Source organism: Schistocerca cancellata, chromosome 1 (genome assembly GCF_023864275.1).
Source record: "Schistocerca cancellata isolate TAMUIC-IGC-003103 chromosome 1, iqSchCanc2.1, whole genome shotgun sequence".
Lineage (NCBI taxonomy): Eukaryota > Metazoa > Arthropoda > Insecta > Orthoptera > Acrididae > Schistocerca > Schistocerca cancellata.
Window position 1 is genome coordinate 821,042,238 of NC_064626.1, and position 17,961 is coordinate 821,060,198.

General features: G+C 44.6%; 1 protein-coding gene across 8 annotated transcripts in view; it reads left to right on the forward strand.

Moving 5' to 3' along the window:
• Positions 1-17,961, forward strand: part of LOC126188374 (glutamate-gated chloride channel) — a 681,209-nt gene that overhangs the window by 257,355 nt on the left and 405,893 nt on the right. For all 8 annotated transcript variants that reach the window (XM_049929990.1, XM_049929998.1, XM_049929976.1 and 5 more), the window contains exon 2: positions 12,329-12,382. The gene's annotated coding sequence lies outside the window, so the exon portion shown is untranslated. The remainder of the gene's footprint in view (positions 1-12,328; positions 12,383-17,961) is intronic.

Sequence of the window (17,961 nt, forward strand, 5' to 3'; positions counted from 1 at the left end):
ACGTCAACCATCTCGGCAATTATTTATCAGTCTCTTCATCCAGTTAATGAAAGGGGTTATGTAACATCTAGACAGCTTAACAGAAGGAAACAAGTGATGACAGAAGAGAGGGAAATTAATTTTCTTGCAGCTGCCAGCTGCTGCAGTTGATCCGGACATTAACTCCCGCACCAATGCACGGGAAGTGGCATGAGCGAGGAAAGCGACTTACGCATTCTCCAGCGACATAGGTTCCATTCCTATCACATCTATCTCCACCAGGAGCCGTATGGAAACCATTAAGAAAATCGTGTTAACTTCTGTGCATGAGCATTGAGACAGGACGCACAAGATGTATCATGTATCTCTTTTATTGATGAAGCCACATTTACCAATCATGGCCGGATAAACCACCGAAACACGCACTACCGATCTGTTGACAGTCTCCGTTGGCTTCATCAGGTGTAACGTCAACGTCCAATGAGTGTGAACGTGTGGTGCGGGATAGTGAATCCAGCAGGTATGCTGATGAAGCTGAAGTCACTGACTGCGCTCAGAAGGTGAGCAACGGTGCACATGGACACAACCTAAATCAAGAGCATTGAGGCCTATTAACCGATCAAAGTTTGAAGTCTGAGGATCGCTGTACGAGAATGCGTGGTGTGTGCTCCGTACAAGTCGGCAACCTGCAACACACTCGCGTTCTGCAAGTGGCCGCGCTACAGGCATTGTTCGCTCCTACACGCACCAGCGCCTGCAGGCAGTACAACGATCCGCAATCACACCACATGTTTGTAAATTGTCTGAACAACAACATCAAGAGCACCTGTACCATGCCGACTTAGTGTCGTCAGTGTCTCTGACAACCGCCACGAGAGGTGCCAAGTCCGTTGCCAGCAGAGTGCACTTCTACGACAACGGCACTGCGATCGCCATGTGCTCGCGAGTAGTTTGTACCGTATCCGTGCGCTGCCCCAGTATTTAGGACGCCCAACCACGGATCTCCAGTTCGACCTCCCTACGTTGCCATGTGTCACCAGATACGCCTACGCCGATGACACCATACTCATCTGCCGGAGTCGGTGGTCATAATTTGTCCAGAAAGACTACAAACTGCCTGCTTTAGCAACACACTGGCCCTTGCGTTTTGATACTGCCAAAAGTCAAGCTCTATAACTGCCTAGCAGGCGTCCGCCGAACATCCCCCACATTTGCTCTTCAACTTGCCAATTCCATGGACGCCAACTGCGAAGTACTGTGGTGTCACTTTTGACAGTCAAATCCTCTGGAAGCACCGCATCGATGAAGTCTACAAGAAGACGACCAACACGACGCTGACACATTCAGACACGAGAAGCTCTAACTAAACAATACCACACCGAATCGCAGACAATACCCACCCTGTTAACACTACACCACCAGTGCAGGACAATTTCGCCTAGAGACTACGCTTGCTTGGCTGCTTGGATTGGCCGTTCGGTCTCAGCTATCGAACCAGGTATCTCTTCGAGCTGTCTGGGCGAGTCACCGGCTGCATCTAGAGCCCATCAATCAGAAGCTCGCTAAGGAATCATCATCGGACAGTCGCTCTGTAGTGTTTAGCTCCAAATCCCTATCTAGCTTAGGACAGTGACCTGCCCTTTTCGGAATTTGATCTTACGCCATCTATGTACTGATCGCGTGATTAACCTTCGAACATTTCCAAGCGATATTCAGCATTGAATTTACAGATATCCAACATTAGCGAATGCAGACTTTATCCTTTTCTTTTTTTGCTCATATTGGCCTTCGGCCACTTAAACGTATTTTTATGACTTCCTTGTAAATAACTTACTCCACGTAGGCGATTCTGTTTACGCTCTTTAATGTTCTAGGAAAACTATTCTTCAGTGGTTACCTGCACAATATTCTCATTGTGTCTTCCCTGACACACGCGACATATCGGTGTGAAGACAGACAGGCAGGCACCATCGCGTGTCTCAGGTCTGCAGTCCCACCGGTTCAGCAGGCAGATGGGCCATGTTCTGGACGGGTACATTGAAATCACGTCGCACGCCTTTCCTCGCCATAGAAAGTAATTTAAAAGCCCTGTGCAACATCGAGATAGTGTCCTTCATGTGTTATCCACTTTCAGAGTCAGTGTTTCAGCTGGATGACCGCAGGAGGCAGTTTTGAAAGCAACGTCTCGACCACCTTGTGGACATAACACCAAGGAGGATCCAAAGCATTTCAGTGCACAGGGCGGAGCAGCATACTATTGAATGCTACCCAGCAGCAGGTGTTGATATCACATACGTGCATTTCCGAACAGACTGACTTTATATTATATTAACGTTTCGTTTTCATTTCTAGTGTCATTCCCTGGCTCTCCCTGAACCAAAGCTGGCAAACATTCGTAGATATGCAAGTAGGGCAGCAGCTTTTTCAGCAGTTTACACTGCATGAAGATTAGCTGAATCTAAAAGAAAAGGAATTACGTTAAACTGTTCTGCACACAGAAATATTATAGAAGTGGACATTACGTTTGACATCACGAAAGTCTGTTTTCTAATTGAATACTGAACATATTGGTCTCCGATTTTACTTTCACTCACACTCTGTCTGTAGCTTCACACAGTCGCAGTAACATTTTCTCATATTTTGACAAAATACTATATTGTGTGATTATGCTCCTGCGGATGTAGCGACTCGCACGCCGATAAATTTATGAATTCAGCAAAGTTTTATACTTTTTCTGAGGACATCTGAGTGCAAGTACGTCTTCTGTGTTCTGTAATTCATCTTTTTAAGTATTTAGCAACAATGTATGTAATTTTATGTGGTGCAAAAAAGTATAGACACCACGGTCTTGGCGCAGCACGCCTTGCAGGAGGACACTGTTGCTCCGCTTCTCGCAATGAAAAACAGTGTTTAGTTGTGACAGTGATCTGTGGTCACTGTGCGCCTGCCCTTCTCCAGTCACCTGTGTGATAACTTTGGAGCATGACTGAGGAGACGGTTTGGTTGAGGGGCCACCACGCAGGGCGTCCTTCTAGAAGGGAAAGAACCGGTCGCAGTTAAGAGGAGAATCTAGTATCCGCACGACTTTTTCGGCTGGTCGGTGGTAGTCGCGGATCAAAGCGTCCGCCGCGTGTCGTGTGGGGTGGGATTGCAGTGGCGTGCATCACGCATGGCGGCCGTGGGAAGGCAGCCAGCCGCCAGCCACCACGAATAGAGCCGCTCCTCGCCGTACCAGCTGGCCTGTCACCCCACTTCCTCTCTCTGATGGCTCACCTGATTGTGCGCTCTTACGGCAGTTTCTAGTTCCGTGAAATTTCAGGCAGCGTTAGGGGATACTAGGCATGTCTCGAGAAGAATTGTTCCAGACACTACTAACCGAATGTTGGCTCAGCAGAAGCGTCACTGCACCGCCGTTCCAGTCACAATCGCCTTTTACCTGTATCAGTTTCGAACATATATATAGAGGGTGGATTACCTAACACTTCCACTGCACATAATGCGGAAAGGGAAAGCGCTTATGAAGTGCGATTTTCACACAATGAATTCGTAGCCAGGGGCTCTTATTGTTTAGCCAATCAACAGACTGTAATAATACTTAGAAAGTGTATTTTTTGTGCGAACGTACACTTTTTTAAATGAACAATACCTATTGATATTGAAACGTCCCCTTGGAAAAATTTATGAATTATTGTGCTGGTAAACCCCTTAAGTTACTTGATTTTCAAACAGCTGAGCAGAACTGAACGTACTCAGACATTTCTCTCTTTACTTATTCTGATCAACACTAAACTGACACACAATATTCTTACCGCAACGCAATCTGACTTTCAATAATCCCTACAGAATGGCAGTGACTAATAAACCTATACCTTTCATGAATCACTTACCTCACAAAAATCTTCGTTACTCGAACTACTCCAATGCAGCGAGCACCAATACTGCCAGCTAAATAAAGGATTCTAACTACTGAAGGCACTAACTACAGATAGGCATAGTTATCAAATGAAAGATTTTGATAGAGAACAAACAATGTATTTACCTTAATAATGTTCAAAAGTCATCAAAATTCTGCCATCTCTCTCCCCACATCCACCACTGCTGACGGCTCACCTACAACTGCTCAACGCTACGCACTGTTCACATCCAACTGCCCGACGCTACAATAGCAAATATTCCAACAATGCACACAGCACAGCTAGTGCGCTACGTGACGTTACCGACATAAAAACCTAAACAGCCTGCTTACAATATTAACAAACTAAAAGTAGGGTAAATTAGAATCTCAGTAGTGTTTGTTGCAGTGCGAGTCGTTTACGAGGTATCGTTCTCACAACGACGCTTGTAGAATGCCTGTGGTGGCAGACACGAAAGAACAACACAAATGCATACACTAGGTATGTGGATTCTGACCAGTAACGAGACAATTGACCATCATATGTTAAGTTGTGTTCCACTCTGGTATGGAACGACTGCTGCACATGTGCTAGCATTTCAGCGGAGATGTCCGAGCAGCTGCAGTAATACGCCGCTACATATCATCGGGTGCAGTTGGTGTGCCCTTTCAAATGGTTCAAATGGCTCTGAGCACTACGGGACTCAACTACTGTGGTCATCAGTCCCCTAGAACTTAGAACTACTTAAACCTAACTAACCTAAGGACATCACACACACCCATGCCCGAGGCAGGATTCGAACCTGCGACCGTAGCAGCGACGCGGCTCCGGACTGGAGCGCCTAGAACCGCACGGCCACCACGGCCGGCTGTGCCCTTTCAGACAGCGACTTTCAGCTTTCCATACAAAAAAATCTACAGGCGTTTAAAAACGAGGACCGGGCCGGCCAGGGTACAGGTCCTCTGTCTCCAGTCCAACAATTTTGAAACGATTCTTCAAGACATATTATAGTTATTCCTGCACTACAGCCTGGACAGCCATCATGTTGGTACCACACGTTCTTCCTAGACTGCAGAGGTACGTCTTCTGGCATCCGTGGACGATGGTCTGTTAGGAGGCTGCGACACTTGTGCACGTTCAGTGTTTCATCTATGATAAACGCTCGTGTGAGCTGATGGTTTACTATCCCACACCACACGTTTTATTTCCATAGACGCTGACGTTCCATTTGACGAAGCCAATGGAGATTGTCAACAGACCAATAGTACATGTTTCGTTGGTTTACCTCGTGCCATATTTCGCTTCAACACTAAACGAGATATTCCTCCGTCGGAGGTTCGAGTCCTCCATGGGTATGTGTGTGTGTGTGTTGTCCTTAGCGTAAATTAGTGGAAGTTAGATTAAGTAGTGTGTAAGCTTAGGGACGATGACCTCATCAGTTTGGTCCCATAAGATTTTACCAGAAATTTCCAATACTAAACGAGACACATGATGCATCTGGAGTATCCTGTCTTAATGCCCATGTACAGAAATTAAAACGAATCTCATACTCGTTTCCATGCAGTTCTTAGTGGAGAGAGATGTGATAGGGACGGAACCTATGTCGGTGGAGAGTGCCTAGGACACTTGCCTAGTTCGTGCCACTTCCTCGTGCTTTGAAAGGGAGGTAACGTCCGGATCAACTGTAACAGCTGCCACCTGCAAGAACATTAGTTTCCCCCTCTTCTGTGGTCACTTCTTTCCTTCTGTTGCGTCGTCTACGTGTTACAGAACGCCTTTCACGTAACGGGTTGAAGTGGATGATATATAACTGCCGATTGGTTGACGTCTATTGGGATACCTTGCCGCGTACACTGTGCAAGAACGAACTGCATTCTTCCTACAATTGGCTTTTTCTGCATCGATAAATCCCAACGTCCACAAACGACCTACTGCTTGGACTGTCACACACTAACTACCAAGTCGAAATCTACTGAAGGAACACACATACACACTGTAAGCAAACATAACAACATCGTATCTAACAACAACGCAGGTTGAATGAAAAAAAACAAGTGTCAGTGTGCAAACTTTTCAAAATACGATCTTCGCAAACGACTCACACTAGAATCCAGCAACAAACACCACTCACATTCTAGTTAACCCTTGTTTTAGTTTGTTAATATTAATGTTTGCACAAAAAGTATTCCAAGTATTATTACGATCTGTTTATTGGCTAATAATAGGAGCCCATGACTACCAATCCATTTTGTGAAAACTGCTCATCAATAACACATTCCATTTACGCAGTATTTGCGGTGAAAGTTTTAGGGTATTCGAACTTTCCAGGATAGGCCTATATGTATTTGCAACTATACAGGGTGTTTCGCAGTTTGCCAATGAAACGTCTAAGTGTGATAGATGACGTCACTGTGAACAAGTTTGTTAGAAACAAAATGATGCTGATGCTTCCGAGTGATACTAGGCTTCCTGCAGTATTCGCTGGTCCTGGGACGACGAGATATCACCGAACTAGCAGGGCCCACTATCCGCAAGTGCTATTTACGACACGCCCCGGTAAATTAATAAAGTGATTTTTAACAGGAAGACCTTAAGAATGAATGTTTCTAAGCGGAGGGAGGTACTTTAGATGTAAATGAGGAACTTTTAATTTTATTGCGCTGGGCGTGCTCTCTTTCAAGGGGAGCATCTAATTGTATTATATTCAACACACAAAGCATACTCACGCTGTAGAATGCCTACGCCAGCCGCTTCCCAGGGGCATAACCAATACAAAGGGACGCCTATTACCGCCAGGAAGGCTCAGTAAATATTTTGTCTCTAACAGATGTTGCTCCACCTAATGTGATCTGTCACACCGAACCGTTTCATGCGAAGTCTCTGAAATACACTGAATAGTTCTTAAGCACACAGACTGGAGCACGTATCTTTGCGTGTTGCTCACTGTAGGTACAACGACAGCATGTGCATCGATACAACTAAGTGAAACGAGGATGAGTGCCAGACGTTGTCCCTGATGTTAAAAATACCATGAAAACAGTAAAGGATGAGATTCAGAAGACAGTGGTGTTAGTGTTAACATTCAATGCGTCGGTATTCCTAGAATTGCGAGCAGTTGGCTTGTCCGCCAAATGTTATAACTGGTGGATCCGTAAGGGAAAAAGTAATGGGGCTTCGAAGCTTCGATTCGGCCTTCGCCTTTTTCGGCGGTGGTGGATCCACATAATTCCACTGCTTGCTTTGCTCCTCTGTCTCACGGCCGTAGTGTTACACCCAGTATACGCCCATGGTGATGTGGCGGCTAAATCTGGATTGGTCGGATACAACTGCAGGCAGCGTGTGCGTGGCTGCTGCTATTCGGCGGTATTTTTGATGAGTCTGAGCAGTCGCGGAATTACAGCGGGTGGCGACCTATCATGTTCAAAATGTCGAGAAATATATTGAAAATTAATCGAGGGCTCATTTTCACTTTTGTCTATATTGCCTCCATTGTGAGGCGTCGGTGCTCGGGCACCAGGGTGTCTGCTTCTCTTGCTACTCACGGCTCTTCACACAGAGAGGATCTACCAGTTCGCCCTTCGTCATTCAGAGTTGTTTTACGACATGGTAGCGTTTGCGCCATCTTAATCACTGTGCCATATGGTGGTGTCTTATTGTCGCTCACTTCCACCAACTCAGCGTGCATTGTTGCAACATAGTTCATCTTCATATTCAGGAAACCTATTACTGCAAGATACTCCGCGCCTCTAGCGGCGTGCTACGCTAGTGAAAGTTGGGGTGCAATCAGCTATGAGTATGAAACCGGCAATCATCATATTCTCTTTCCGAGTTTGTAACATTATTTTTTTTGGCCGTTAGACCATGAAGACACCCGGCAACTACAGTACCGCCATGAGGCTTCGTAGTGTCATATACGTTCATGTTGAGAAAAATGATTTGTTAGATTTTTATGTTTGTGTGCTTTATTTTATGATATTTTGTGTTTAATAAGGAACTTATAGTGTCACATTAGAAGTTAAAACTAGTAATACAATGAACAACACCTTAAATAGGCTTTATGAACATAGGCCATATTAAACGATTCTTCAGTTTCTTTGTTATACAGAAGGGATTTTTCAGGTAAGGTATAGCTGGGGCAAAACCGAGTAGAAACGATGGGGTAAAACGGTAACTAGTTGATGTTACCCCATGATTTCGTTGCATACAACTTATATATATGACGTAAGAAGCATATACTTTTAACGATACGCCACTTGTGTGTACACGTTTTAATAACTACAATTTAATAATTATAACTACAATTTACAATTATTTTGCACCAGTTTTAGATTATTTTCCTAACAGATAATATGATTAATTATCCCTTATTGAAGAAGTGTGTTTTCGTTTGAGATGGGACCATTAAGCGCTTCAAACGGTCAGGAAATTAAAACATGGTGTAACAGCCATCCAGGAGGAGTGGCAACCCAGTACCAAATAGCTCAGTTGTTTGGACTTGCGTGTAACAGAACAGCAACAATGCAGAATGACCTATCTGGGTTTAAAGCGACTGGCGTCTTCCCGCTTGATGCAAATTCATTTGGCGAAGAGGAATTTGCACGATTAGATACAACAGAAAGAATAATGCCAGATTCCGAGAACACAACAGCGTCAGTTACTGCTCCTTCTCCACATCCTGGTCCGTCGACTGATGTGCAAACACAGTCTTCATTCACTGTATCGCCGGAGAGTGTGAAGTCAGTTCCTCATTACGAGAGACCATCAACATCCAGGTGGAGAGGAAAATGCACCGTGATTACGGTGTCTTCATAAAAAAATGAACTCAATGCAGCTCTTTAGTTGCATTGAGTTCATTTTTGTAGAAAGACACCGTAATCACGGTGCATTTTCCTCTCCTCCTAACAGGTTAAAAAATGTTGAATATCTCCGGATCTAGACCATGAAAAAGAGTCGGAAGAGTCTGAAGACGTGTGAGACAAACAGCTCTTCTGAAGATGAGAATGAAACCCCTTTTCTTCTTCGTAAAGAGACTACCCGTCAAGAAGAAAATAAGATGATTCGGCGAAGTATTTAAAGTGTGAGAAGTGGGCCCATGAGGAGTATTAGTGTGTAACGTCCCTGACGGGGCGGGGGGGGGGGGGGGGGGGAGGGTGAACACACTCCGTTTGTACCCTACAGAGTTCCTGTTTTTACCTCAAGGTATTGCGTCTAACCACATGTTGCATAGCGCAGGGTTATATTAAATGTAATTTAAATCATCAAAAATAAGTGTCCATAGTTCATATGTATTGTTCATGTCTTGTTTATCTTTCTCTGAAATAAACTTGTAGTCCCAACAATGAAAATTGTCACTGTTATCTAGCTTTCTCCTTAGCTGCTCAATTACACCCCACTTTCCCTTCTGCCAGGTGAGGATTTCATTGCGTACCAGGAATTTATACATCTATCTGCATAAATCACATAAATAAATGTTTTCTGTGAAGTAATTAAAGCTTTGTGAAAACCCCTCGTTTGTCCTGCTGCTTCTTAAGTAATTGTGGAGAACTGAGGGATGCTCGCCAATGGCAAGCGACGCGAAGCGAATCTGCAGCGTTTCTGCAGCGAGGTGCAGCGTTGTTGTCGTGGGCGCAGCAGAGCAGGGCAGGGCAGGGCGGTGCAGAGACGGGCGCCCGCGGCTGTCGGCTGTGCTGGCTGACTCACGCCCTCTGGAGGGCCAGGGTCGCCCCGCAACGCGACCCACTGCTCCCTTCCACACGGCCATTCTCGTCGCCGCCTTGCAAAGTACGACACACGCAGAGTAAAGCTCGCTATATTTTGCAAACTTCGAATCTATATCTCGCAGGCAGATTTGTTACGCCTTTAACGCTTCTAACAAGCCTCTACTATTTCCTGCCACATATTTATCTTAAACAAAAAATAAAATGTTGATTATTTTACGAGGATAAGCAAAAAATTATTCGCGACGTAACTATACCTTTTATTGCAATACAAATAGGACACGTACATTAACATAATTTTTCCATCTAGTCCCCTTACTTTCAACGCACTTGGTCCATCGTTGCACGGGCTTCCTGGTACCCTCAGAAGAGACGTTTTCGGCTGAGCATCGATCCACGCATATACCGCGTCCTCCACTTCTTGGTCCGATGTGAATCGACTATCTCTTAATGCCTCGTTGAGTGAACCAAATAAGTGTTAGTAGGAAGGGACAAGATCAGCGCTAGACGGAGGATGGGGCATTGCTTCAGACTCCAGTTTCCGGAGCTTCCCAGAAGTGTGGGCAGCGGTATGTGGACGGGCATTGTCCTGCAATAACACAGCACCTTTCGACAGTAATCCACGGCGTTTAACTGCAACCTTTAGCCTGTCAGCAAGCATCTCATCGTAACGCGCACTGTTCAATGTTGTGCCACTCCTGATAATGTCTCAGTATTGAGCCTTGTGTGTCCCAGAAACCTGTAAGAATCATTAGTTTTCCTGCGGATGGTTGGGTTTTGAACTTTTCCCTGCTGGGTGATTGTCGATGTTTACATTCCATACTCCGCCGTTTACTCTCCGATTCGTAATGGTGAATCCATGTTTCGTCACCAATGATGATTCTGTCTAAAAAGTCGTCACGTTCGTTATCACAGTAATCGAAATTTTTTTCGTAGAGGCAGAAGCACGTTTGTTTATGCAGCACTATGAGCTGTTTCGGGCTGCATTTTGCAGGGACTTTACGAAAACCAGATTAGTTGTGGATGATTTCGTCAAACGGAAGCATGACTAATTTCCAAGCGATGTGCTAACTCAGCGATAGTAACTCGTCTGTCTACCTGAACCAAGTCACGTGCTCGCTTAATGTTGGCATCATTTGTGGCCGCAGATAATCTTCCGCCCCGTTCCTCATGCCTAACACTTGTACGACCATTGTTGAACTTTGCAGTCCATTCGTAGTCACTCCGTCGAGGCAGGACACTGTTCCCGTATTGTGCCGAAAGTATTTAATGGACTGCAGCCCAATGTATACATTCCGACCACAAGAAACTGTATCACCGCTTGTTGTTCCTCTTTGATACAATTTTCTAAGGGAACGGTCATAATCTACCTGCAACAAAATAGAGGAATTAGGATAAAATTCTCATAGCAGGACCGCAACAGCATAACAATAAAATAAACGAGGACGGAGGACAGTACGAACAAGATAAGAAGAGTTATGTCAACATTGCGAATCATTTTTGACGTACTCTCTTGTAAACTATATTTCCCATCATGGAACAGTGCTTCTTCACAAAATACGAGTATGTCCTTTCCATGGTAGTGCCATGTATTGTAAGAAGCCTGAAAAATCATGTAAATAAGACGAAATCAACAATAAAATAATATTTACTGTATAACCTCTGCATAACTGGCTGTCTAGAGGATGACCATTTGGTGTAAAAGATTCGCGTTCTGATTTCTTTTCGACCCTGGGAGAGAATAACTGGACCACTGCGATTTCTCATCTAGGTACAAGTCAACGAGTGACGTTATCAAAAACCTCTTAATGAATTTACATATCTCATTCTTCTCTCTCTTAGAACTACCTTGCCTTTTTTATTTTTTTATTTTATTTCCTTTTTTTATACGCCATTACATGAAATCCAGCAGATAGGACCGTATCGCAACCCTGCAATCAACCATCGATTGACTTCGGTGATTTTCTGGAAACTCGTTCTACCGGGAGACGATCCTCGTTCAGTGCCAATATAGATTAGTAAACGGAATACGTAATGGACTAAAGCGAAGGTCGTAGGCCGCTGGTATTATTCTGCCGAATAAATATCACGGGAACACGGCATCTGCCGCCACCGTTACGACACTGGGCAACGAGCAGGCGGCTGCTGGTCCAAAATAGGCCAGGGCCGTCGATTAAACAGATGTCTGCCTCTGCATCTCTTTGAGGTATGACAATCTTCAGTTTAATTCGTACAGGTTCGAGAGTAACGTTAATTCATTTTCGTGGAAATGTCTTGAGAAAATGTAGACACACAGAAGAAAAACACCATTTACTAACACTCTGACGAAAATGCATCACGCATATTATCAGCGTGTTTACAGCTGACTGATTTTCACATAAATATTAAAAATTAAAAAAAAATATTTCACTGGTAACTTTACCTACTTTTATCGTCATAGAAAATGTAACATCCAATACAGCAATGATAGTTTCAACTGCCGGCCGGTGTGGCCGTGCGGTTCTAGGCGCTTCAGTCTGGAACCGCGTGACCGCTACGGTCGCAGGTTCGAATCCTGCCTCGGGCATGGATATGTGTGATGTCCTTAGGTTAGTCAGGTTTAAGTAGTTTTAAGTTCTAGGGGACTGATGACCTCAGAAGTTAAGTCCCATAGGGCTCAGAGCCATTTGAGCCATTTGATAGTTTCAACTTATCTGTCAAGTGAGTGAGCGGAAAGTAATACGTTTCCTGTTGTTTCAGGTCTCTTCGCTCATGGAGGAGCTCGTGCGACTGGAGTGAGCGTGTGGCTTACGGGTGAGTTAATGAACAGTATACACTAAGGTGACAAAAGTCATGGGATAGCATAGCGATATGTGCATGCACAGATGGCAGTGGTATCGCTTACACAAGGTACAGGCCAGTGCATTGGAGGAACTGTCATTTGAATTCAGGTGATTCATGAGAAAAGTTTTCAGACGTGATTGCGTCCGCACCACGCGAATTAACAGACTTCGAACGAGGAATAGTAGCTGCATCTAGACGCATGAGACATTCTTTTTCGGAAATTGTTAGGGAATTCCATATTCTGAGTCAAGAGTGAATCGAGAATACCGAATTTCAGGCATTACATCTCACCGCGGACAAAGCAGTGGCTGACGGATTCACTTAACGAGAGCAGCGGCATTTGCATAGAGTTGTCAGTTCTAACAGACAAGTAGCACTGCGCGAAAACCTGCAGAAATCAATGCACAGCGTAAAACAAACGTATCCGGTAGGACAGTGCGGAGAAATCTGGTATTAATGCGCTTTTGCAGCAGACTATCGACGCGAGTGCCTTTTCTAACAGCACAACATCGCCTGCACCGTCTTTCTGGGGTTGTGATCATATCGGATGGACCATAGACGACTAGAAAACCGTGGTGTGGTGAGATGAGTCCCGATTTCATTTGCTAGGAGCTGATGGTAGGGTTTGAGTGTGGCGCAGACCCCACGAAGCCTTGGACCCAAGTTGTCAACATGGCATAATCGTGTGGACTGTGTTCAATCGGAATTTAATGGATCCTAGTTATGTTCGGCTGCTGGGACACCATTGGCAGCTATTCATGGACTTCATGTTGCCAAACAATGATGGGATTTTTGTGGATGACAATGCGCCATGTCACTGGGCCATAGTTGTTCGCGATTGGTTTGAAGAACATTACGAAGAATTCGAGCGAATGATTTAGCCACCAGGATCTCGCGACATAAAGCCGATCGAACACTTATGGGACGTACTCGAGAGGTCAATTCGTGCACAAAATCCTGCACCGGAAACACTTTCGCAATCTTGGACGGCTATAGATGCAGCATAGCTCAATATTTCTGCAGGGAAGTACGAAGGCCGGCCGGAGTGGCCGAGCAGTTCTAGGCGCTACATTCTGGAACCGCGCGACCGCTACGGTCGCAGGTTCGAATCCTGCCTCGGGCATGAATATGTGTGATGTCCTTAGGTTAGTTAGGTTTAAGTAGTTCTAAGTTCTAGGGGACTGACGACCTCAGAAGTTAAGTTCCATAGTGCTCAGAGCCATTTTTGTTGAGTCCACGCCACGTCGAGTTGCTGCGCTGCGCCGGGCAGAAGGAGGTCCGACACGATATCAGTAGGTATCCTTTGACCTTTGTCACCTCAATTTATGACTGTTTCACTGGCGCGCTAATCAAGCTTTTGAAACAAGTTTGGAACTTAAAAACGTTCAGCCCTTGACGCTATGGAAATGTCAACTATGTGTAATATGTACAATAGTTGTTGGTGCGCTAACAAATCAGCCCATCTATTGCACAACTGTGGTACGCACATAAATTTAACATATGCTTTTATAGTTCCACACAAGACTAAGAAATTTTGGTTGACGGTCCACTGTCAGTTTGGGTTTCTATTTGTTGCAAGACAAAAAAGAATTTCACATCAACGCACGACCTGTTACCGAAAGGGGATGGACAAAAATATGGAAATACCAAAAACCCTACACATTACCATGTCCAATACGGTGTAGCAAACGTGTTGGCATTAAAAACAGTTTCCAGTCGCCTCAGAATGGATAAATACACATTCGTAAGGTTTTCAAGGGGGCCTTATACCAGTCTTCCTGCAAAATAGTGGCGTGTTTAGGAAACGATGAGGGAAGTGGACAGCGATCACACAACCTTATCTCCAAAGTAGACCACAAAGGCTCAGCGTTATTGACATGTGATGACTGTGGTGGCCACCGAAGATGCGGCAGTTCCTCCTCGTGCTCAGGAAACCAGTTCTGGACGATGCGAACTGTGCGAACTGGTACCCGATCGTCTTAGCATCACCATAGGGGAACAAATATTCTACCATGGGATGGATCTTTTCAACCAAAATGGTCACTTAATCCTTGGCAGTAAAGCGAATTTCCAGAGTAATCAGGCGGTCCATGGAATACCACCACATGGCTGCCTAGATCATCACTCTACCCCCGCCACTTTTCACCATTCGGACGTAAACTCGGCCAGATCTTGAAAAAAAAAAACGTGTAACGAGACTCATTTGACCGACTGACTTTCTTCCATTGCTTCATAGCCCAAGTTTTATGGCTTTGGTGCGTCGTTTTGCTGTTACGGGCATTTGCATCACTCATGAATGGTTTTGGAATTCCAGCTCGCTCCGCAATCCCCTGCTTAGGCCTACGCAGTTCCCTTTGTGTAGTTTTCGTGCTGAGTGGGTTCGCAAGTGCGACATTCAGTCCTGCAGGGGTTTTTGCACCTCTCGTCCTTTTATTTTCCGTTACAATCCTCTTCAATGATCGTTGTTCACGATCATTCAAAATACATATTCGTTTACTTTGTGATTTAACAGTCGATGTTTTCCCGCTTTCCCTGTATGCGATATAAAACTTCGGTACGGTGCCTCTTGAAACACCAAACACTTAGGCTCCCTTTTTTGCGGAAGCACCCACGATAAGAGCACAAATTACTTGCCTATATCTGAATGCACTGACTTACGACATAATGCACTCACAGCTACACAGAAGACAGTTCCGACCACGACTGGTACTTGCAACGTATTGAGGACATTGCGCAACTGTCGTTCGTGGTCAGGTACAACAGTGCAAAATGCAGCTTAGCTAGCATCTGAATCTATGCTAATGCATGCACTTCTCGCGATGTTTCCATATTTTTGTCAACCCCCCGTGTAGTTTCTGAGATTAGCCTTGACTACAAAAGCCTTACCCGGCCGTATAGAGTAACGAGCTAGCTTGAGAGACAGGAAGGTGAGGCACACCCAGCACACCGGATTGCCAACCCTGTTTGGTGCTCCGACTCGCCTGAGTGTGGTTTTCAGCTGCTTTCCACGCTCGTTTATGCAAATGCTGGGCGGGTGCCCACTTTCCACCTCACAAAATAGGCAAACAGCCAAGATAAGGTCACACATAGAATAAAGTTTACACAGTTCATAGATAGATAGCCCAGAGGACAGAGGACTTCCCCCCCCCCCCCCCCCTCAGGTCCTCCCGATTAGGTGACTCCAGCGGCAGGAGGGGCAACTGGCCGCAAAGTTAAATAAAATAAATCTGCTAAGGCGGGAGTATAACATAATCCGTATTAGATGGGGAAAATACTCACGAAAAGAAAAGAAGATAGATATACACAAACCTCTCTCGTGAAATGGTCTGTCTATTAATAAAAACCGTACCAAAATCCCTACAGTAGTTTCAGAGATTAACGTTTACATGCAGACAGAAAAACGTGGGGTGGGACTTTAATTTAATAATACGTATGGCTGCAGGGGACCATAACTCAAGCTGTTAAAAAGAGAGGGCGTCATATGTGAAGAAGAGGAAAGCATCGATCATTGCAAAGACAGCTTTCCGTTTTATCGAACGATATTTTACGATCCATGGATGTAGAGCAAGATACATATTCGATGTTGATAGATTTTCGGAAAGCATTCGTCATGGTGCCCTACTGCAGACTGTTAACGAAGATTGGAGCATACGGAATCAGTTCTCAGATAAACGAATGTCTCGAAGACTTATTATGTAGTAGAACCCAGTTCGTTCACCTGGGCGGTGAGTGTTCTATAGAGACAAGAATATCATCATGATGCTCCAGCGAAGTGTGATGAGGCCGTTCTTGTACTCTATTTACATTAACGATCAGATATACAGGGTGTTACATAAAGGTACGGCCAAACTTTCAGGAAACATTCCTCACACACAAATAAAGAAAAGATGTTATGTGTATATGTGTCCGGAAACGCTTAATTTCCATGTTAGAGCTCATTTTAGTTTCGTCAGTATGTTCTTCCACCTACGCCCAATGGAGCACGTTATCATTATTTCATACGGGATATTCTACCTGTGCTGCTAGAACATGTGCCTTTACAAGTACGACACAACATGTGGTTTATGCACGATGGAGCTCCTGCACATTTCAGTCGAAGTGTTCGTACGCTTCTCAACAACAGATTCGGTGACCGATGGATTGGTAGAGGCGGACCAATTCCATGGCCTCCACGCTCTCCTGACCTCAACCCTCTTAACTTTTATTTATGGGGGCATTTGAAAGCTCTTGTCTACGCAACCCCGGTACCAAATGTAGAGACTCTTCGTGCTCGTATTGTGGACGGTTGTGATACAATACGCCATTCTCCAGGGCTGCATCAGCGCATCAGGGATTCCATGCGACGGAGGGTGGATGCATGTATCCTCGCTAACGGAGGACATTTTGAACATTTCCTGTAACAAAGTGTTTGAAGTCACGCTGGTACGTTCTGTTGCTGTGTGTTTCCATTCCATGATTAATGTGATTTGAAGAGAAGTAATAAAATGAGCTCTAACATGGAAAGTAAGCGTTTCCAGACACATGTCCACATAACATATTTTCTTTCTTTGTGTGTGAGGAATGTTTCCTGAAAGTTTGGCCTACCTTTTTGTAATACCCTGTATAGAGTAAGCACGAAATGTTGCTGTAATATATCGAATAGTGTCGTCGTTTAATGGTTGGAGGAAGATACAGGATGTCTTAAACATAACTTATCTATGATGTGATGAATGACAACTTGCTCTAAATAAAGAAAAATGGTAAGTTAATGCGAATGAATAGGAAAAAAAACCTGGCATGTTCCAATACAGCATTAGTAGGAGACTGCTTTACACAGTCATGTTGATTAAATGCACTGCTCAGCCAAAATATCATGACCACTGCCCACCGCGACGTTGGATGCCATCTGGTGGCGTTGCGGGACGTGACGCGGCAACAATAGCATGTAATTGATTGGCGACTCCATGTTGTCTTGTGTACTACGACCAGATAACAGGTATACTTGAAAAAAGAGACAGCATTGGTCGTATATTTTTACTATCGCAAAATCGATTTTCTGTCACTGAGTGACCATCTTCAGTGCTATATTGTATAACTTAAATTAGGATGCACTGTTGTCACTAAGCTTTACGGCAATCACATAGACTCATGTGAAGAGTCTATGTGATTGCCGTAAAGCTTAGTGACAACAGTGCATCCTAATTTAAGTTATACAATATAGCACTGAAGATGGTCACTCAGTGACAGAAAATCGATTTTGCGATAGTAAAAATATACGACCAATGCTGTCTCTTTTTTCAAATAGCATGTAAGCCGAGCAGACACGGACAGGGATCACGCAAGAGAAGATATGGGCTGAAAATGGGGAAATCCATTGAGATAAGCGACTTTAACAAAGGGCATATTATTATTACGGAGCATCTCGAAAACGGCGAAACTGGTCGAATGTTCACGTGCTACTGTCGTGAGCATCTACGGAAATAGGTAGAAGGACAGTGAAAATACCACTAGCTGCTAAATGCTTGGACGTCCACTGCTCTTCACAAAACGTGGGGCTCGGAGGTTTGCCT